The sequence below is a fragment of the Cynocephalus volans genome, chromosome 4 (genome assembly GCF_027409185.1).
Source record: "Cynocephalus volans isolate mCynVol1 chromosome 4, mCynVol1.pri, whole genome shotgun sequence".
NCBI classification, from domain to species: Eukaryota; Metazoa; Chordata; class Mammalia; order Dermoptera; family Cynocephalidae; genus Cynocephalus; species Cynocephalus volans.
This window is the reverse complement of record NC_084463.1, coordinates 146,126,414-146,149,668: the sequence shown is the minus strand read 5'-3', so window position 1 is coordinate 146,149,668 and position 23,255 is coordinate 146,126,414. Positions and strand designations below refer to the sequence as shown.

General features: G+C 44.2%; 1 pseudogene; it reads right to left on the bottom strand.

Moving 5' to 3' along the window:
* LOC134376443 (keratin, type II cytoskeletal 8-like) overlaps window positions 1–22,762 on the bottom strand; it is a 53,780-nt pseudogene extending 31,018 nt beyond the window's left edge.
* Between the last annotated feature and the right edge of the window lie 493 nt (window positions 22,763–23,255).

Here is a 23,255-nt window from a genome sequence, read left to right as displayed (position 1 = left end):
CTCAAGTACCAGTTCCTACAGGAAGTTCCCCCATTTTAGAAGTAAGCAAAGGACAAAAAATTAGTTCTGGCATAGGCACACCACCAGTGCCTCAGGGCCTACCTAAGATCCTGAGGCATTAAGCCGGAGACCAGACCCCATCCACAACCAGGCACACCGCCAGCACCTTGGGGCCCCACCCACAGGCACAGGGTATGGAGCTGAGAACCGGACTCCCCCACACAACCAGGCACACCACCAGCACCAAGGAGCATGCCAAAAACATCACCTCCATGTCAGTGGCCTAGCGCAGCCACCACAGTAACCATGGCTGCTGCAAAAGTGGCTAGATGTCACAACCACCACACAAATGGTCCACCAGCCACTGGAGTGCATTGACACAAGGAGAGTCACCAGCAGAGACCAAAGAAAAGAAGAGGATGTCTCTCTCCACAAAGCCCATTCCAGAGTGACAGAACAAGCATCCACTCTATGATAATACGGGGGGACCTGAACACACCTCTCAGCATTGGACAGATTATCTAGGCAACAAATCAACAGAGTAACCATTACTCTTTCAGAGCGAGAGAAGAAATCTAGGGTTATCAGTGGTGGGAGAGTGGAGGGAGAGGGGGATGGGGAGAGATTGGACAAGGCGCATAAAGAATAAATACAATTTATAACAATATGTATGCTGGTAATATTGATTTGATCAACATACGACAACATTGAATCCCAAAAATATGTATAATCAATTATGACTCAATAAAACAAAAAAATATGGAACTATGTGAAGTGTGCTATCACTGCAGGAAAAGAAAATGGGAGAACGTGAATATATTCACTTGTTTACCCAAACAGTATTTCTGCCAGGATACCAAAAAAACAAAAAACAACTAGTTTTGCTGTCCACTTAGCTCAGTTGGTTAGAGCGTGGTGCTATAATATAACACCAAGGTCCAGAGTTCCATCCCTGTACCAGCCAGCCACCCAAAAAAAAACCTAGCTGACTGTCTGCAGGAAGGGGAACTGGATCACTTGGGAGTAGAGATGATTTTCCCCATAAATCTTTTTGTAACTTTTGAGGTTTTTTTGTTTGTTTGTTTGTTTTTTAAAGATGACCAGTAAGGGGATCTCAACCCCTGGCTTGGTGTTGTGAGCGCCACGCTCAGCCAGTGAGCCAACCGGCCTTCCCTATGTAGGATCCGAACCCGTGGCCTTGGTGTTATCAGCACTGCACTCTCCTGAGTGAGCCACGGGCCGGCCCTGTAACTTTTGAGTTTTTAACCATGAGAATGTATTACCTTTTCAAAAATAAACTCAATTAAATCCACAATTATATTTATAATTTATTTATAAATGTCTATTGATGAATGTAGTTCAGAGTTTCTCCTGGTGGCTTTCAAGAAATGTAAGCCAGTGCCCCCTCCCACTCTCGTTAATGGTCACATCCCTGGGCCTGTCCTTATTCTTCCTTTCCCTGTCTCTCTCCTCCTCTAATATAAGGCCGAGTTCCTAAATATTGGGACCCTGTGGCAGCTGTCTCACTCGCTCACTGGAGGTGTGTGAAGGACAGGTAAACAGTAGCATGTGGTGACAACAGAAATTCCGTCCTTGCCAATGTGTCCTGTAAACAGAATGAATGTCATCCTATTTACCTTCTAGGGAGTTTTATGAAAACAACCTTCCTGCTTGCTGAAGTTTCTAGATAAAAGAAAATAAACTTGGCTCTGCTGTGAGTCACTGACTTAGTTAGAAACCATCAGTCTGCAAAACATTTTTGGTAAAGAACTGGCAGCAGCCTCTTGTCTTCCTGGTCCATCCTGGCTGCTAAGAGCTCTGCCTGGAACCAGCATCATTCTTGAGCTGATGGGAAAAGGGTCCCTGGGAAGTTGCCATGTCCCCAAACAACAAGGCCAGCCCAGGAAATCCCAACTAATCTCCTGGCCTGCGTCCAAAGGCAGAAAGCAGGGCCAGCTTCGTGGCGTGCCACCAAGGCTTAGAGGGCCCTGCAGTTAGTTGAAGGCTCTGCTGTCGCCGTCTTGAAATTCTTAATAAGTTTTTAACAAGGGGCCCGTATTTTTTATTTTGTACCGAGCCCTGCAAGTTATGTAGTCAGTCCTGCAGGAAGTATCACAAAAAATCCTCTGTCATCTTAAATATCCTGGTTTATTGTTTGTTGTGAAAAAATATAGTTTTATTCTCATTTACCAGAGTGTCTGAGTTTATCACATCCTTTCCTGAAAGCTGTTTTAGAAGAGTTCGAGGGTTCAGGCACTGACACCTATAGATGTATGCAAGAGGAAGGCCATGGTCAAGGTGAAGGGAGCCGACGGGTTGAGCCAGCCTAGTAACATGGGATAGGGCCCCAAGCATGTATCCCACTGTAGAGGAACTGGAGAGAGAGGGTGTCACAAGCCCCCTCACCAGTGGGAGGGAACTTTAGAGCTGAAGGAGGAACTGCGCCCGTTACCATTTCTCATGCCCGTGTCTCTCTTTATTCCTGGCTCCCATGACGTGCCTAGAATTACTTGTTTGCAGTATAGCACCTTTGAGGAAAATCTGAAGATGACACAGGGACAGAGTCTTTAATTTTTGTAACCGTTTGTTCTTTCATTCAAGAAATATTTACTGAGCACTTAGGTGCTGGGGATTCAATAGGAAAGTACCTTCCCTGCCTCCATGAAGTTTACAGTGTAGTGGATCTAGGCAATAAGCAACTCAATGAACATAATGATAAATATGAAGTATGGTAAGTGTTGCAGAGGCAGCAAAAAGACTGCCATGAGAGAGAAGAACTGGAGAGAAGTGGGGAGGGGCAGGGGGGCTACTCAGATAGGGTCACTGAGGAAGGTTTTCTAAAAATGTGACCCTTTTCAGCTGAGACCTGAAGGATAAACAGAAGCAGCTATGTGAAGACAGGAGGAAGGGCCTCCATTTGCCACCTGATATAGCACTTACATGCAGAATAACACGGTTAAGAGCACATACTCTATACGTAGAAGACACGTGCACTGCAGAAGGGATCATGCTCATTGAATAGGAGCGCTGACCTTTTCTCAGGAGCACTGAGTCCCTGAACCACACTGTCCTGGGTGGCAGGACCCCAGGTGTGGGCCCTCCATCTGCACAGCCCTTTGGAGCTTACAAAGCACTTTCACATCCATTGTCTCATTTAATTCTCTCAACAACCTTTGAGACCAGGCAGGGATTATCATTAACTCCACTTCATATAAGAAGGTTTGGAGAGGTTAAGTAATTTGCCTGTGTTGCACAGGTAATAGGAAGAAGCAGGAATTAAAGTCAGGGATCAAAACAAATCATCTTATGCCAGGAGAGAGGCACTTTCTAGCAGGCCACATCATTCTATGGCAGGGATCGCCCATGTTCAGGGAAAGCTGCCTTCATTTCTGAAATATGACGTGAGTACCCCACTGCCTGTGATTTTGCCCACAACAACAGCCTATTAGAGTTGCAAGGGCCCCACAGATACTCTACCCAGTCTCCTCGCCTTACAGCTGAAGAAAAAACTGAGACTCAGGAAGGGAAGGAAGCTCGTGACAGTATCAAGGCTAAAACCTAAATCTCCAGCCCAGATCTCTTTCCACTTCACTCAGGGCATCCTGGGTTTGGCCGTCTTCCATCTACAGAAAGGTCAGCCCCTGGGCTAGGAGAGCTTTGTGGAACAGAGGAGTAACCAGACTGAAAGGAAAAAGGTTGCTTAGTAACTAGAAAGGTGGGTTTTAGTCCGTTGTGTGTTACTATAACAGAATAGCTGAAACTGGGTAATTTATAAAGAACAGAGGTTTACTTGGCTTACGGTTCTGGGACAGCTGCATCTGGCACGGGCCTCAGGCTGCTTCTACTCATGGCGGAAAGTGGCGGGGAGCTGGTGGGTACAAGCAGATCACATGGTGAGAGGAAGCAAGAGAGAGAGAGAAGGTGCCAGGGTCTTTTAAGCAACGAGCTCTCATGGGAACTAATAGAGCGAGAACTCACTCATTAATCCCCCCTCTGCCAGAGAGAGCATTAATCCATTCATGAGGGATCTGCCTCCATGACTTAATCAGTTTCCAACACTGCCACATTGGAGTTCAAATTTCCACATGAGTTTTGGAGGGGACAACACATCCAGACTCCATCAGTGGGCATGTGTCATTTTTGCCACCGGGCATCCTTTTTTTTTTTTTTTTTTTTTTTTTGTCGTTTTTTCGTGACCGGCACTCAGCCAGTGAGTGCACTGGTCAGTCCTATATAGGATCCGAACCCGCGGCGCAGCACTCTACCAAGTGCGCCACGGGCTCGGCCCACACCGGGCATCCTTTACCCTTTCTGGTGTCTTCATCCCCAGGCTTCCTCTTGGAAGACCACCCACAACCCCTTTCAGGCTCTGCACCTCAGTGGAATTCATTTCCGGGAGTTCATTTCATTTCCTGCTCTTCCAAGTTGGGCATGTGACTCAGGTTTGGCCAATTGGAGCATCACATTCCTCTGGCCATGGTGAATGGCTCAGGTATGGACATGTGACCTAAGCTCAGCTGGTTGTATCCTCTCCCCCAGGATCTTCGATCTTCCAAGGAGTGGGGCAGGGACAAAAGAAATGGCTGGAGTTCATTTGTTTGTGCTGCAGAAGCTTGCGCTTTTTAGCCCAAACCTTTAGCTTTCTTGACAGTTCATCCCAACTAGATGGTAGATCAGAAATCAAGTGATAGGGCTGGCCGTGGCTCACTTGGGAGAGTGTGGTGCTGATAACACCAAGGCCACAGGTTTGGATCCCGATATAGGGATGGCCGGCTAGCTCACATAGGAGAGCGTGGTGCTGACAACACCAAGTTAAGGGTTAAGATCCCCTTACCGGTCATCTTTTGGGGAAAAAAAAAAAAAAGAAGAAGAAGAAATCAAGTAATAATATTGTTTCCCTTATTTCCTAACAAGAATCTCTTTCACTGAGGAATAACAACTTTACTCCTAAATAATTTCTTGGAAAGTGAAACCCAATGCAAGAAAATTCAGCTGATATAAAATCTTATAACTTTTTCTTTAATTCCTTTAACTCAGTGACAATATGTATATGGTCCCCAGATCAGCAGCAATCGGCATCACCTGGGGACTTGTTAGAAATGCAAGTTCTCAGGTCCTACCCTAGACCCAGTATATCAGAAACTCTGGGGGAGAGGTTAGAGGTCCAGGTTTTAAGAAGTTCTCCAGGTGATTCTGAGGAATACCAGGGCTTGAGAATTACTGCCTTAAACCATTAAGTCCAGTCTTAAATGGATTTACTTAAAACAATAGGATATGAAGAGAGGAGAAGCTTAAAAGCTGTGTCTGTCTCATTTAAGATCAAATTTTACAGGATCCTTTTAGGTTAATCTATTAGCTTGGAGATTCAAGCTAAGTTCTCACTCTCACTCTGCTGCTTGACTGTGTGAATTTGGGCAAGTTATGCCACTTCTTTAAGCCTTAGTTTTCTCATCTGAAAAACCTGGAATAATAACATCTTCTTTATAGGTTACTGTACATAGTAAATAAGATAATGACTATAAAATTGCTAGCATATAACAAACTCTTAACAAATTTCAACTTCTAATTATTATGTTTGTGCAATTAGGGTTACCAATTACTTATTTATAAGCACTGACTCCCCTCCCCATCCCACGCTGGCTGAGAACACACTTCCCATTTGTCTGAAACTGGCCTGAGAGCACACAGAATGCAACCAGAAGACCTAGGTCTCAAGATTAGCACTGCCAATAACTTACTATGTGACACTCAGTTTCCCCATGTGTTAATAAGAGGATTAGGCAAGATGGGCTCTAAGTCATTCTTGGCTCTGACACTCTGAAATTATATGTTTTAAGCCTTGAACAAAGATTTTTTTTTTTTTTTTTTTGGCCACAGGAAGCACAGGCTTCAGTGCCAAAATGCATCTGGAAGCAGCTATTTATCAGGATGCACAAAAAGAGGACCAACCTCTAAAGGTGGGCTTTAGAGGGAGGCAAATCTTCCCACAGAGCAAACATCCCTGTAGATTTACCCACCTATCTGGGAGATCACCCCATCCTCTGGGATGCACCACCAAGGAGCCCACCGCCCCACCCAGCTAACAGAAGTACCCTTTCTCTCTTCTACTGGTGGTTGTTTCATCACTTGGCTTGAGTTGAGTACTCAGACACTCTCACCAAGGGCTCTCTCAAAACGGAAAGCAGAGTGACCATCAACCCTTGAACAAGAAAAAGAAGTTCACTCACGGTTGAGTTTTAAGCCAGGCTTCAGTGCGTCTCACTGCTTAAGCCAACGTAGCAAGACATCGAATCACCCCTTTTTCTTTTCTTCTTGCTTATTTACATTTTCTATGTTCCCCTCTCCCCACACTGGATGTTTATCATTTCTGTGATAAAAAAAAAAGCAATAGCTTCAAATAGAGACCTTCAGCAAGCACAGTAATGGTTTTCCTTTGCGATGAGAGTGACAGTGCCTGGGAAGGGCTGGAGCTCCCAATCTCGCACTAGGTAACTTGGGCAAGTCACTTAGCCCCCCAGGCTCTCCTTTTCGCTATTGCAAAGTAGGGGGAGAAGGGTTGAATCAGCTCTTCATGTATAATGCTTCTCAAGACTGCAAAGCGCCACTCAAGGGTGGGCGACTGGCTGACATGCTTCACATACAAGGTTCGAGTCCAATCCCACCCGCTCTACAAGCCCAGGCCACTGCCTGGTTTTGCCCAGCTGTTTATGAAAGTGAATAAATAAGAAAGAAAATGTGAATTGATTGATACAAATCCATCAACAATATAACCCCAATGTCCTGCTATGAGGGGAGGAAGGAGGAGGTCTTAGAAGGCTCACACACTTCCCAGACTCCTGAACTCATAAAGTACAGATTGGAAAGAGAGGAGGCAGAGCACTGGATTCACCTATCTCCCCCGTATCTCAGATGGGGAAACTGAGGCCCTAACTGGGGAAGTGAATCCTTAAGGCCATAGAGAGAATAGGTGACCCCAGGTCAATGTTCAGCCAACAACAGCCACTGACTCTGCTTTTACGTCGTGAAAGCTAATGGGCTCAGGGTAATTTTTTACCATGAAGCTGGTAGATGAGGTGGCCCCCTCAGCCCCACAGCGTGGAATGCTTGTCAACGCTGAAGATCACCGTCTGGCACCCCACCCCCTCAATAGTAACCACAGAGGCGGCTCCGAGCCCAGCTGCATTTTCCCCAGGCCGTCTTGGACAAAGGGCCTGCCTGGCCAGCCTTCTTATCTCTCAGTCTTAATCAGCTGCACTCCATTTTCTATCATGCTTTATCTACAAAAGCCTCCTGGGATACCCAATAGGAAAGCCAGCTGAAGTCCCAGCGTTAGTTTGAAGGCCAGGCTGGGACTAGTTTGAAGGGAGAAAATACAGTGGATGTAGCAGAACCACGGCCTTTCAGAAGCTACATCTCTGCACACAGAGTCAGTGTGGAGTAATACAAAGAGCAGGCAGGCAGGCCTGGGTGCCAATTCTGGCTACTTCCCAACTGCATGACTTTGAGTAAAATATGTGGCCTTCTGAGCCTCACTTCCCGCATCTGCAAAATGGGACCACCACCACTTGCCTCACAGAGTGGATGGATTGTGTATGCAGCATCACTAACTCTGGGCCTGGAAAACGGAACCCTGGGTATGTTTGCTTTCCTGATGCTCAAGGTGTGGAGCTGTACTAGTGGAGAATGAGAAGTTTAGCCCTGTCCTGGAGGTGGGCTGTGCTGTGACGGGCAGAGCCCACACGTTGGGACCGAGGATAGTGCTGATGCTCCCCAGCTGTGGCTTCTCCAAGATTCAATTTCCTGGTCTCTAACTGCAAAGCTTAATACCTTTTCTGCACCCTGAGATTATGGTTATGAAAGTGCTTTGTAAGCTGTAAAACACTACGTCAGTTTTATCACTTCCTATTAGTACACAGTGGTATGTAATCAAATCCTCCTGAGACCTCGGGCAAGTCGTTAAAACTCTCTGGATGTATCAGTCAGCATCCCAGCAGGAAACAGATGGCACATTCAAACTAGTTCATTTGATTAGAGGGTAATAATGGGGCTACTTACAAAAGTGTGTGCACAAAAAGGATAGCATGGTATCTAAGGGCGAGTAACCGCAGGAGAGCTTGCTACCCCTAGGCCTTGAGAGAGCAAGGGAGAAACAGTTACTTGGGCCAAAGATGGCAGCTGTACAGAGAAGGCCACCCGACAGGAGCTGTGGCCTTTAGAGGAGGGATGCAGCCCATCCAGGGTGGCCTAGCAGGGAGGGGTTACAATACCCATCCTTTGCTCTCCTCCTGCTCTCTGATCTCCTGTGGGTGCTTTTCTTTGGCCTAACCAGCCAGAAGCCAGAGGGTAAAGGAACCCATTGATACAGTCCATACAGGTAGCCTTCCAGGACACAGGGCAGGGTAGGAAAGGATAGAGAGCAGGTCTGAAGGGCAATTGGCAGCTATCCAGCACCCAGGGCTTTCGTGTATTTCACAATTAAAGGAAGGTGTTGAATGAGAAGACGTCTCCTGCTATCCTACCCTCTCATAGATTCTCAGCGCTTCTCCCAAGCTCCAGATCAGGATCTACTGTAAGAACCTAGAAGGGAATCCAAGGCCTCTTCTAGGGAGATCGTTAATCTTCCCAATTAATCAGGAACAAGGACATCCTTTTCTGGCAGCCCCAAATTTAAATTACTTCCTTTGTGTCCCATACTCAAAGCAGTAGGCAAGTGAGCCACAGAGGGAATAATTCTTTGGATTACTGTATTTTAGTATGTATTTTTCTCTTTTAACCAAAGTGAGCCAGGTGCATGTCTCAAATGCTAAACAGATGCCCTTCTGCTTTCATTCACTGGAAGAGACATAATGCAATGTACAGGTCTCTTTAGGCCTTATCTTTAGAAATAATAAATTGCATACAAGTGAACACCCTGGAGCAATTTAATTTCTTCCAGCACCTTCCAGCTGACAGGCAGTGAGGCTCTCAGGGGAGAAATCAAAGAACTGAGTAATCCTGGAGAGACAATATTTCCTGAATCCCCTTTTTCATTCTATCCCATTCTGCATGAGTGATATAAATCATGTGCCTATAAAAGAAAAGATAAGAGAGGGCTTCCCAGGAAATCTCAACACAGGCAATATGGACAACAGTTAAAACCGTGGGCTCTGGAGTCAGTAAAACCTGGGTTCAAGTCCTTGCTCTGTCACTTACTAGTTGTCTTTGTGACCTTGGACAAGTGATCTAAGTTTCAGTCTCCTCATCTGTCAAATGAGCATAATAATAATGCTTTACCTGCCTCACAGGGTTATTCCAAGAATTGGATGAAATGGTGCACATCTTTAGCACACAGGAAGCATTCATAAATGGTATGAATGAGGAAGTGGAGAGCTGAGGACACGCTAGGTCCACTGTAAGGCCCCCCACCCCAAGCCATGGTACTTCACTATGCTTCTTCTATGGCCCTCATCACTTTCTCTTGCATTTTAGCCATCCATATCATCCCCCTACTCTAGACATGTCAATTACAGCACTTGCCACACCCACAGTCCCCCTGCTCTTAGCTCTTCCCCACTATTTATAAATCAGGGGTAGTTTTTAGCTCTTACACAAATCATGGTAATGAAATACTGTGTATTAGTTATTCCCCCATTACAGAATACGAGGCAAGCAAAGGCCGTCCCTGTTCTGTAATGCAGATGAACCTAGAACCAGATGAACATAGGTTCTAGAGAGAGCCTATCAGACTGAAGCTGTGACAACACAAACAGTACCTGTGGAAAGGCAGTCTGCAAACACAAAGCATGCTCAGAAAGAAAGGAAGGGAGAAAGGAAAGAAGGGAGTTTTGAAACCTATTTACCTTTAATTTCCTTTTTTAATGCTATTTATTTATTTTACATTTTATTTATTATTTACCTTTTATTTATTAGGACCTAGTAAGGGGTTTTCCTGTGAGGACCACAACTCTGGGAAGAAGGTCTATCTTCCCCTTTTTTACAGTTGAGGAAACTGCAGTTCAGAGAAGGTAAGTGACTCACCCAGAATCACACAGCTAGTTAAAGAAAAAGTTAAAATCTCAACTAACTGATACAATTGTCTTATGCCACCCCTTTCAAAAGTATGCTGTTAGCACTCTCCATACATAGCCCCCGAAGTTTGCTGACGTATGGTTCGTGAGTCAACACCACAGACTATTATGCAGTGTTGTAGAATTTCACCAAGATCCATTTGCATTGTGCCAACGTAACTAAAGAAAAATTTTTTCTAATCAGTTGTCTAATCTTTTACATCATCTTTCATGGTGATAAACTACTGTCCTAGAGGAGACATCCAAGAATTTGAGGTGTGCTCTAGGCACCCTGCTTCTTTCAACCATGCAGCCTTTAGTAAACGACGACGTCTTACTCTAAAGTCTTGAATCTGTACTCTTATTTTTCCACATTCTTCTCCTCTTTGCAGTCCCACTGCAGTTGCTCTAGTCAGGTCTTCAGATTATTGCAATAAGCTCCCAACGGTCTCCCACCTCCAGCCTCTTGCTAATCCAATTCATTTTGCCCACATTGCTGATTAATTTATCTGCAACACAGCTCATATCACAGGACTTAAATACTTTCAATAACTTCCTATTGCCAGTAGAGAAAAGCCTCTTATCCCACATTTAGACCCTCAGTGATCTCCTTCTAATCTGCCTTTCCAGTATTAACACCCCTGCTTCAATGCTCCCATCAAAACATACTTTTCACTGTTGCCCTCAACTCCCTATACTTTCTCAAAATGATGTGTCCAGGCCCAGTTTCTCCCCCTTCTCACTCTTGCTGTCTTGCTCTCTCTCAGCTCTACCTCCTCAGGGAGGGCTCCGTTCACTGAAGTCTCTCCCTGCAGGATAGCTGCCTGTGGCTTCTAAAGCTATGTGCTTCCATGTTCAAATTCAGCAGAGAAGAGAACATCACTTCCTGGTAGATCGTTATCCCTGACTATCCTGACTTTTGTCATATGCCCATCCTTGAGTCAAAGTCTCTGGCAGGGAGATGGGCCAGGCTGATTGTAGAAACTCCCTGAATTTGGCAGTCATGGGGTTTGAGTGGAACTGGCTCCCAGCTTCAAGTCCAGGGATGGGCCCTGGTGGCTTAGGGTACTGGGGAGTAGATGCTCTGGAGGCACTTTCTTCCATGGAGTCTTTCCCTTACTCCCAGCTATTCCATCTGACTTAGCAAGTTCTTTCTCGTCTGAATTTGCAAAGTTCTTTATCAGCATTTCTTCTATTGCAGTTGCCGCTGTCTTCCTTGCATTGAAGCTCTCTGTCTTATCTCTGTGGGCTGGGCATCAGTCATGGTGCACATCACACCCACAAGCTCCTATGAGAAATAGCCCTGCCCACAATCCCTGACTAAGCAACCAGCCCTCTATGTGATCATGTCCCTCTTGCCTCCCTGCTGGCCTTGCTGATTAGACCTGGGGTGGGCACCTAGACCAAAGGTAGGCAACTTCTGAGAGGTCTGAAAGGAACAGTTCTACCAAAACAGGACCTCAGCAATTGCGCTGAAGGCCATGAGTGAGCCACAATGACGTGCAGGCAGAGCTCTGAGTAAGCAGAAGCCACGCAGCAGGGAAACGACAACAGAGGAGAAGGAATACTATTATTATTATCAGGAATAAAGAAGCTGAGACTCAGAGAAGCCAACTAACTTGACTGACAGGTAGTTTAATCCTAAAGCCTTTCTCCCAACCAGTACCGCATGCTCTCAAATTGCTACCAAAAGCAACCACATTACATTCAATGCAGGAAAATCCTTATTATACAAGCTAATGTCGGGAAATGTTAATAGGGAATGAACAAAAGGGTCATTGGAGATGTCCACTTTCCCTGGGATGGTCATCCAGGTCCTCTCTTCCTGCCCATTAGTCTTTTGGTCACTCCTTTTAACACTGTCCAGGAACCTTTCCAATACCCTGATCGGGAGTGGTTTTATCTACTGTCAGCCAAGAGTGGTCTCATCGGTCCTAACCATGACGAATAGAAGGCAAAGCCCTGGAGGGAGGCCACTGCACTAGGCCCTTTTGGGGGAGGCCGCCCAGCCCACAATAACCCTCATCTCTCAGAACGTTCCTCCACTCCCACCCAAGAAGAGCTTGCAGAAGCACAGTGCTAGCTAATTTCATTGGCTCCTTTTATTCTCACAACCTTGAGATGGCAATCCTGAGACTAAGCAAATTGTGCTAGGCCATATAATTCTTATATGCTGCAGTCATGATTTTAACTCAGGTCCGGCTGCCTCCAAAACTGTTTCTTTCCACTGTTTATTGCTGCTTCCAAAATGGACAGGCAAATGTTGCCATTACATTTGACTTAGGATACAACTATAACCAAGGTTTTTGTTTCATTTTCTTTTCATTGACATCAGCAGTATTCATAACGTTATTATCTTTAACATTTATATAAGTCATGACACACCTGTAAAACACCAAACAAACCCTTGACTTGCTTAACAAGCTGGCATCACGAGTCTGGGGAGTTTGTACACATGGTCATATCCAACCATGAGCTGTGGTGTTGAAACAAGTGGCTAACTTGTTTCAAGTGGCTTAGGATTCTCTTGCAATGAGGATATTACTGATATGTAAGGCCCGAGGGAAAACCCTCCCTCAGTTATGGAGCACTACCCATATATCTGAATGGAGTTGGAAACGTGCATGTAATGTCCCGATGGGAGCTCATCTCTTTGTGTTTGAAGTTGTTCAGGCAAGTTGGTCCAGAAACACTCCTCGAATTTTGCTAAAATCCCAAAATTAAATGGTCCATGTCCTTTTTCCAAATTGTTTCACTATGGGCCACTATTGCTCTAATCCATTCAGATAATACCACACTGATTTGAAAGAAGGAAATACCTAATGTATTTCATTTATAAAGTCAGCAAATTCATTCAAAGTGCCAATATGTGGCAGGTAGTATTGATTCAGTGGTGAATAGGCACAATCTCTTCCCCTAAGGAGCTTTAGTCTTTATCTTTAGTTCATAAGGTGTTCAGCTCATAAGGTGTTTCTGCAATTCCATAATAGTAATAATAAGAGCTTCTTTCTTTTGATGCATTACAGTTGAGCTTCACCTTATTTCTGGGGTAGGTGGAGCAGGTCTTATAATCCCCATATGACAAACGAGAAGCCCGAGGATGAGAGAGAAGTTATAGGTTTTCCCCAAAGTCCTGCAACTTGTCAATAATAGATCTGAGAATTGAGCCCACTTAATTTGGAGGTCCATTTTATGGAATTGAGAGCACTGAGATCATATTTTAGACTTGATATTTCTTGAAGATGCACAGTTTTCTGCTTGTGGTACATCATACTAAGGGTTAGCAACCTACCACCTGTGGGCTAAATCCGCTGCCACCTGTTTCTGTAAATAAAATTTTATTGGAACACAGCCACACATTTATTTACACACTATGGTTATTTTCATACTACAACAGCAAAGTTGAGAAGTTTGTGATAGAGATGTATGGTCCAGAAAGCCTAAAATGTTATTTTCTGAACTTCTATAGAAAAGATTTGCTGACCTTGGTTCACAATATAAACTTAACTTGCCTTCCCCTCATTTGCTATCTTTGGCCAGGGTTATGGTCGGTCTGATCGGGGTTCAATCTGGAGTTATTGAAGATTACAGTTCTACAAATTCTACCTTGCCTAGGGCTTTTCTCCATCTGCTTGACATCAAAAATTTCAGATATGGAACAACTGAGAACTGTCTGCTGCATCAATGGTACCAAAATACAGACTCCACCACACACAGCTGTAAACATCAGAGGGTAAGCAACCAGCTGGATTGTCTGCCAGTCACGTATTTAACTTGGCCCAGTGCATCCTACAAAGCTGATAATAATATATAAATGATGGTAACACATATGTATATGTGTATATATATACACACACACACATATATACATAAATATATAATATGTACACACATATATAATGAATTGAATTAACACCGATTTCTGAAATTGCACTTTCAGTTTTCAGATGATCGAGATGAAAGCTACTGCATCTTCCCATGATCTAGTGAAACCCAGAGACTGAGAGGTCACTTGAGGTTGGGGTGTTTGTTCATTTAATACACTTTCATTGAAAGAGCTGAAAGGCGGCCTTGACTATGAGGGGTTCACAGAGCAGCATGGGAGACCAACTCCAATATAAGTCAGACCACGAAAGTGCCGTTCTAGAAATATAAACCAGGTGCTGCTGTATCTTCAAGGGGGAGGCAATGAATTGAGACTGGAGGAGCATTTCACTTAGAAGAAGGAATATTTGGGCTGGGCCTTGAAGAATGAGAAGATTTTGCAAGAGAGAGATGAGGAAGAAGGCTTTCTATTCAATTTAACAAACACTATTTGATCACCTACTGTGATATTACGACATATAAATAAATATGTGCTTTCATTCACGGTTCCTGGCTCATGACTGTCCTAACCCTTGTTATTTCCTAAGTGATCACTCTCTGACCTTCTCCAGTTCTTCTTTCCCTTGCTGCTTTTTTCTCCTCAAGGTGGGCCTCTAATCCTCCCCCACCCTTCTGTCTTGGAGCTGGCCATAAAGAAATTCCCTGACCTACCTTGTCTGGTTGTAGGTCATGAGACCCGCATTTCAGGAGGGGTCCTGCCACATACCCAGGAGGGAGAAATGCTGCCCAGAAAAACAAAGAAGAGTCTGAACAGAAAGGCCTCGCTGGGTTTCCCAGCTCAGTCCATTAGTGTTAGATCATATCCTTATTGCCCAATCACATTTCTACCTGGTTGTCCATGACTCTATCATGCCTATGCAATGAAGCTTCCATAAAAATCCAAGAGCACGGGGTTCTGAGAGCTTCTGGGCAGTTGAACTCATCCGTGTGTCCCAACTCCATGGGAACAAAAGTTTCTAGGCTCAGGACCGTTCCAGATCTCACCCTATGTATCTCTTCATCTGGCTCTTTATTTGTATGCTTTTAAATATCCTTTGTAATAAACAGGTAAGCAGGTGTTTTTCTAAGTTTGGTGGGCTGCTCTTGCCAACTAATCAAGACTAAAGAGACGATCACGGGAACCCCAACTTGAAGCCATTCAGTCAGAAGCTCCAGAGGCCCAGACTTACAACTGGCACCTGAAGTTGGCTCAGTCTCATGGGACAGAGCCCTCCACCTGTGGGATCTGAAACTATCTCCAGGTAGATAGCACTGGAATTGAATCAGAAGACATGCAGCTGGTGTCTGCTGGGGAATTGCTTGCTTGCTGGTGGGGAGAAATCCCCACAAATCTTATGTCAGAAGTGTATTGTGAGAGTATACTGGGAGAAACTGTGTTTTCTGCACCTGCCCTCTATCAAAAACACTAAACTCTGTGTGCCTTTCTTGAATAGAAACTCAGCTTTTGTAACACAATTGTGATGTCAGGTGCAGGCAGAGCCAACATGAGCCCACATAGCACTTTTGTTCAATTAGCAAAGGCATCCTTTCCTCTAGACATTCAGAGGCCAATATCAGGGCTTATGGCTGGGTGAGTCAGGCTCGATTTCAACACCATTTACAGCCCCACTTACTATTCACACTGAGCTCTTTTGTACAGTGAAAAACCTACTCAACTGTATGTGGCAGCCCTGGGTGCCAGAAACACAAGGATGAATAAAACGTGGTCCCTGCCCTTGAGGAGCTTATCTGGTCAAGGAGAGAAATATGGAGACACATATGATATCATATAAGTGACATAATAAAGGTGTGTTCAAATGTTATAAGAAAGCAACAAAAGAGATGTAATCCACAATAAGGAGGCACAGAAATATGTGGCCAGATTAGGGGAGGCTGAATACCCCTGAGCAGAAAAGAGCAAGTGGCTTCATTCCACTACCTCAGTGGTTCCCAAGCCTACAGCATCATCAGAGTTATTTGGGGAGCACTTAAAAAATTATAGACCCCTCCTCTCCATGCCTACCACAGAGTAGGTCTGGAGTGCAACCTAGGAATCTGCATCACAATAAGCTCTCCCAGGTGATTTGCTGGGTTAGGATCCACAGGTGTGAACCGAGCCCCCACCCAGCCTCTACTTACCCAGCACCCACTCTCTCTTGGGAAAATAACAGTGTTCAGAACTTTCTCCCTACAATAAAAAGGAAATGAAAGTTCTGTGGTCACTAGAGCTGACTGCTCAGGTGAAATTTCAGTTCTGCTTTAGAAAGGCACCTGAGACCTGAGGGGACACATCCGAAGGGCAGAATACACAGGGCTGTAAAAGAACTTTCCCCCTGCTGATGTAGCTGCTGCCAGGATGTGGCGAGAGGAAGGGACAGCCTGGCCAGGAGAGTGGCTTGTGAGTGGGAGTCCTGATGACAAACCCTCAGAGGAAACTTGTCTGGTGTCTGCGAACCTGACTATGATGCCCATGTCCACGAAAGGACACTTCCTGACTTCCCTGGTTATGACCTTGGGCTGGGTGTTTGGGGAATTCAGTGCTGGGTTATTCAGTTGGAAGATGAAGCATGGTCCGAGGGCACCAGTAAGGCAAGTGCAAGAGCACACATGCTCACACACACACACACACACACACACACACTCGCACACATGGCAGAAAGAAAAAAAGTGTGAAAAAATTAGACTTTTTTTTTTAAAGCTCTGGTGCCATAAGAGGAAAATAATATTTTCCCTTAGGGCTTATTCATTGTATATATTGTTACTTGTGGGAGTGAAGGTGCACCATAATTTTTTCTCCCTCTCTTTTTTTTTCCTTTATGATTAATAAATTTTATTTTTTTAGAGCAGTTTTAGGTTCACAGCAAAATTGAGCAAAAAATAGAGTTCCCATATACAAGGGCATTTCAAAAGTTCATAGAAAAATTCATATTACCTTCCAGTTTTGTTTTTCCACAAACCTTTTGAAGTACCCTCATATCCCCAGTAACATTGGTGAGAGGGGACATCTTGTCTTGTTCCTGATCTTAGCAAAAAAGCTTCAAGTTTTTTACCATTAAGTATGATGTTACGTGAATGGGTTTGGTAAATGTTCTTTGTCAAATTTTAAAAGTTCCCTCTGTTCCTAGTTTGCTGAGAATTTTTATCATGAATGCATGATGGATTTTGTCAAATGTTTTTTTTCTGCATCTATTGATATGATCATGTGATTTCTATTCTTTCTCCTACTCATGTGATGGATTATAGTAATTGACATTCGAATGTTGAACTAATCTTGCATACCTGGGATAAATCCCACTTGGTCATAGTGTATAAACTCTTTATATATTGTTGGACTTAATTTGCTAATATTTTGTTGAAGATTTTTGCACCTATGTTTGGTAGAAATTCACCAGTGGACACATCCGGGCTTGATGCTTTCTGTTTTGGAAGGTTTTTAATTATTGATTCAATTTCTTTAATAGATATAGGCCTATTCAGATTGTCTATTTTTTCTTGTGTGTTTTGTGTGAGTCTTGTGTTATGGGCACACACATTAAGGATTGTTATATTTTCTTAGAGAATTGACCCATTTGTCATTATGCAATGCCCCTCTTTATCCCTGACAACTTTCTTGCTGTGAAGTCTGCTCTGTCTGAAATCAATATGGCTATTTTCTTTTTTTCTTTCCTTCCTTTTTTCTTTCTTTCTTTATGGCAGCTGGCCAGTACAGGGTTCTGAACCCTTGACCTTGGGGTTACAAAGCTGTGCTCTAACCAACTGAGCTAACTGGCCAGCCTCTCACTTTCTTTTGATTGATGTCAGCATGGTATATCTTTCTGCATCCCTTTGCTTTTTTTTTGTTTTTGTTTTTGGTAACGGCCGGTAATCCGTCCCTTTACATTTAATCTATATATTTAATCTTTGTATTTATATAAATAAATATTTATTATTTATTTATATATTTTAATCTTTATATCTATATTGAATTTCTCTTAGACAACATACAGTGGGGTATTGTTTTTTGATCCACTCTGACAATATTTTTCTCTTTATTGGTATATTAAGACCATTGATGTTTAAAGTGTTATTGGCATAGTTAGATTAATATCTACTATATTTTTTACTGTTTTCTATCTGTTGCCTTTGTTCTGTTTCTATTTTTGTCTTCTACACTTTTTCTCCTTTTTGTGGTTTTAATTGGACATTTTATATGACTCAATTTTCTCTCCTTTTCTAGCATATCAGTTATAGCTTTTTTTTTCTTTTTTACTTTTTTTAGTAGCTGCCACATTTACAATTAATCTAAGTCCACTTTCAAATAACCCTATACCACTTCATGGGTAGTGCAAGTACCTTATAATAACTAAATATTCTTAATTCCTCCTTCCTGTCCCTATATCATTGCTGTCATTTATTTCACTTATACATAATCATACCAACACATATGTATATGTAAGTACACATTATCAATGACATTAGGGCTGGCTGGTTAGCTCAGTTGGTTAGAGTGCAGTGTTATAACACCAAGGTCAAAGGTCTTGATCCCTGTGCTGGTCAGCCACAAAAAAATAATAATAATAAGATATCAATGACATTGTTGTTATTATTTTGAACAAACTGTGATCTGTTAGATCAATTACGGATAAGAAAAAAATATTTTTGCAACATATCAAACTATGTATTTGGAGAAAACAGGAGATATGTATTTTTTTTTCTTTCAGGTTAGATTTAAATAAATTTAATAAATTTCTTCTACAAGATTTTCTGAAGTTTGAATAAGATATGCCTATGTGTAGTTTTGTGTGTTTTTTGTGTCATTGTTTCTGTTGTTTTGTTTTGTTTGCATTTATTCTGTTTGGTGTTTGACATCAATTTGGGGAAATTCTGTCATTTCTTCAAATATTGTTTCTGTTCCTTTTCCTCTTCTCCTTCTGATATTCCCATTATGCATATTTACACCTTTTGTAGTTGTTCCACAGTTCTTGGATATTCTGTTTGTTTGGTTTTTTTCAGTCTTTTTTCTTTTTGCTTTTCAGTTTTAACTTTCTATTGTCATGTTCTCACTCTCAGGGATTCTTTCCTCAGCTGCCTCTGGTCTACTAATGAGTTCATAAGACATTCTTCATTTCTCTTACAGTGTTTTTGATCTCCACTGTGGATTGATTGAATTGTATCCTCAAAGTTCATATATTAGAAGCTTAATCCCCACTGTTAACTGTTGAGGGTGGGAAAATCTATTATGGTAATTGAAAGGTGGGGCCTTGGAGAGGCGATTAGATTTCAGGACTGTGCCCTAGTGAATGGATTAGTAATGGTGGTCAGGGACATGGTTCTGAGAGCTTTAAAAGAAGAGCACATGAGAACTTAATCTCTCTCTGCTCTGCCATTTTCTGCCATGTGAGACCCCTGGGTCACTGTCACCACCCCCAAGACCTTCACCAGATGTGCTGCCTGGACCTTGGACTTCCCAGCCTCTGAAACTGTAAGCAATAAATATCGTTTTCTTTATAAATTACCAAGTTCCAGGTATTTTGTTATAAGCAACAGAAACAGACTAACACAATCTCTAGTGTCTCTTTTTGATTCTTTCTTCAAGTTTCCATATCTTTCCTTACATTATCCAACTGTTCTTATATGTTGTCTGATTTTTCCATAAACCCCTTAGTATCTTAATCATAGTTTTTTACTTTTGTTTTATTTGGGGTCTTTTGGTGGCTGGCTGATATAGAAATCCAAACCCATGACCTTATGTTAATAAGGCTGTGCCCTAACGAAATTCATAGTTTTTAAAAATTCCTGGTCTAATCATTGCAACATTACTGCCATATCTGACTCTGCTTCTGATGCTTGTTCAGTCTCTTCAGACTGTGTGTTTTGTCTTTCAGTATGCCTTGTTGTTGTTGTTGAAAGGCAGGCATGAGGTATTGGGTAAAAGGAACTGCAGCTAATAGGTCTTTAGCGATGAGTTGGTAAAGTGTGACAGGGAGGGAAAATGTTCTACAGTCCTATCATTAAGTCCCAGTTTCTTGGTGAGCCTGTGCCTCCAGACTGTGAATTTCACCAGTTCTTCTCAGTTCCCTCCCCAACACCTTAGGTGGGACAGGATGGCTAGAGAGGGCTGGAGCTGTGTATTTCCCAGGTCAGTTAGGTTTTGATAATACCCAGCAGGTTAAGCTCTGGTAAAATAGTTTTCCCAGAGGTCAAACCCAATTAAGAACAACAGAATGCTTTGGTGTATTTCAAAGTGGTTCCTTTACCCCTCTCCCTGCCAGAAGCACAAGGGGATTTTTCTCCAATATTTGATGCAAAGACCTGATAGAGCTCCTGGAGGTAAAACTCCCAAAAGTGTAGAGGCTCCTCTATGACTGGTCTCTCTGGAGTTTTCAGCTCTCAGACATGTCCACACTGAGCCTCCAGCACTTTGTTAGTTACAGTTCAGGTTTTCCTACCCCTTTACTGGTTCCCATCAGTTTCTACTCTGGTAAGTTGTGAGTCTCTATATCTGTCTCTGCAGTTTGCGGGGCAGGAGTTTACCCTGTGACCTCACTTCTCTGAAGGACCTAAGAAGAGTTGGTGATTTTTTAGTTTGTACAGCTTTTTACTTGTTTTAAGGATAGAGTGGCAATTTCCAGCTCCTTAAATGCCAGACTGGAACCCGGAAGTCTCTCATCATAATTTTTTTTAGCACTCATGGTCTCCAGTGGTCTTACTCTGCCTGGGTAGAACTGAATTTCAGTTAACACTTGTTAAGCACCATCGGTGAGGCAGATGTCTGGTAAATACTGTCACACTCATTACCTAATCAAGTCCTCACAATACCCTTAAGAGGTGGGTATTACTACTATCCCCATCTTGCAGATGAGGAAGTTGAAACTCAAAAACCCAAAATGACTTGACAAGATCACACAAGTAGAAAGTGGTAGAGTTGGGCCGACCCCGTGGCTCACTCGGGAGAGTGCGGCGCTGGGAGCACATCGGTGCTGGGAGCGCAGCGGCGCTCCACCGCGGGTTCGGATCCTGTATAGGGATGGCCGGTGCGCTCACTGGCTGAGCGCAATGCGGGCGACACCAAGCCAAGGGTTGCGATCCATTTACCGGTCACACACACACACACACACACACACACACACACACACACAAAGTGGTAGAGTTAAGACTAAAACCAGGTCTTTGGGTGGGGGGGGGCAGAACCAACAGAGGCTTTATTTTGGAAATGATAACTGAATTGGTCCTAGTTGGGGGCATGGGCAAGAGGCTCCCCCCAAGGGTGGGTGGAGGGCTAGGGCGAGGGAACCCTCCTGTTCCCCACACTCCATGGCACAGCTGCCTCCCCCACAGGCTCTGAGGCAGCCACAGGAGCAGGGAGGCTGGGAAGGGTTGCCGTGGCCATTCACTTGGGGGGACATCAAAGAACTCAGACACTAGCTTCCCGTCATGGTTCTCGATCTTCTTCACGACCATGGCCTTGGAAGAGCTGGTGTGGCTAAAGGAGCTGGAGCTCCTGCCAGAGTTGATGCTAGACTGAAAGGAGCTCAGGCCGTAGCTGAGGCTTGGACTCGTAAAGCTCCCATAGGTTAAGCTCAGCCCACCTGAGCAGCCGCTAGTGGTCTTCATATGGATACTCATGTTCTGCATTCCAGACCCTGGCCAGCTCTCCCCGCCCTCCAGCAGCTTGTGGTAGGTGGTAATCTTGATATTCAGGGTCAGCTTGATGTTCAAGAGCTCCTGGTCTTCTGGTACTCGCACGGCTGCCACACCATGTCCAGTATGGCCCTCTGCAGGTTGGCCTCCAGCTCAGCAGCTTGGTGTTGGCATCCTTAATGACAAACACCCTACGCTGTTTGGCATCAGTGATGGTGTCCTCCAGGGAAGCCTTCAATCTCAGCCGGGAGACAGCTGATGCTCCAGTTCATTTCGGAGATCTCCATCTTCATGAGACACAGGTCATGGAGACCATGAACACCCAGCCAGGGTCTTCAGCTCTGCATATTTGATTTGGCATACGCTCTCAGCCTTGGCCCAGCTGTGGTTGGCAGTGTCCTCATACTGGGCCTTGTCCTCGGTGATGATGCTGTCCAGGTCCACAGAAAGGCTGTTGTCTGTGGACAGGACCACAGTCATGCCCAAGATCTGGGACTGCAGCTCACAGATCTGCACTTTATAGAGCTGCCTAAGGAAGTTATCCTGTCAGTCAGCCATTCCAGGCAAGACTCCAGCTCTGCCTTGTTCAGGTAAGCTTCATCCACATTCTTCTTGATGAGGACAAGTTCATTTTCCATCTCTGTACACTTGTTGATTTTGTCCTCATACTTATTCTTGAAGTCCTCCACCAGCGCCTGCATGCTGCCAAGCTCCGCCTCCAGCTTCAGCTTCTCCTGGCCCAGTGAGTCCAGCTGCTGCCACAAAGGTTGTTGATGTAGCTCTCGGACATGTGGTCCGTGTGACTCCAACCATCTTCTGCTGCTGCAGGAGGCTCCACTTGGTCTCCAGCATCTTGTTCTGCTGCTCCAGGAACCACATCTTGTCGAAGAAGGAGGCAAACTTGTTGTTCAGGGTCTTAATCTGCTCCTTCTCCTAGGTGGGCACAACCTGGATGTTGGGGTCCACCTCCAGTCTAAGGGGGTTCACCAGGCTCTGGTCACCATGACGGCTGGGATGACCCCCATACCACCAACCTCAGAGTAGCCCACACCTAGTAGGCCCAGGTTCATGCCAGTGCACAGGCCATCCCAGACGCTGCTGCTGCTGCCCACCCAGGAGAAGCTCGAGGAGCTGATGCAGGCACCAGGCGCACTTATGTAGGAGCAGCTGCTGAGGGCCCAGGGGCCAGGGGTGAACTCATTCTAGTACTTCTCGGTCACCCTGATGCACATGGTGGAGGCTGGAGTGGAGGCGGGCAGGCCAAACCAGATAGAGATTCGAGAAGGAGCCGAGAAGCATTGCTGTAGATCCAGGTCTACTGACACCAAGGCCAGGGTCTTAACTTTAGAAAATGAAAAGTGTCAAGTGATTTACTGCTCCTCCTCCTCCTCTTTCTGGGACCTTTACTCATGTTTGGGTTTTCATGGGGGTCAGGACATTGGGGGTTCTGAGATCCACCCACTGAATCAGTGCTGTAGCAGAGGCTTAAGCAACTATATGGCAAATGCAGTTCAGACATACCTATGTCTCAAATGTAACATAACGTAACATAACATATTCTGACTTCCCAAAATGTCCCACCAGAATTAGCACAGCCCAGTGTCAACAAGCCGTTCTTCCATTTTATTTTTGACTGTGTAGACCAAATCTTCTTAACCAGGGTCTACAGACTCCTTAAGGATCTTTAAGGGCTTCAAGAGATTTACTTCTTGAAGCTGTGTTACA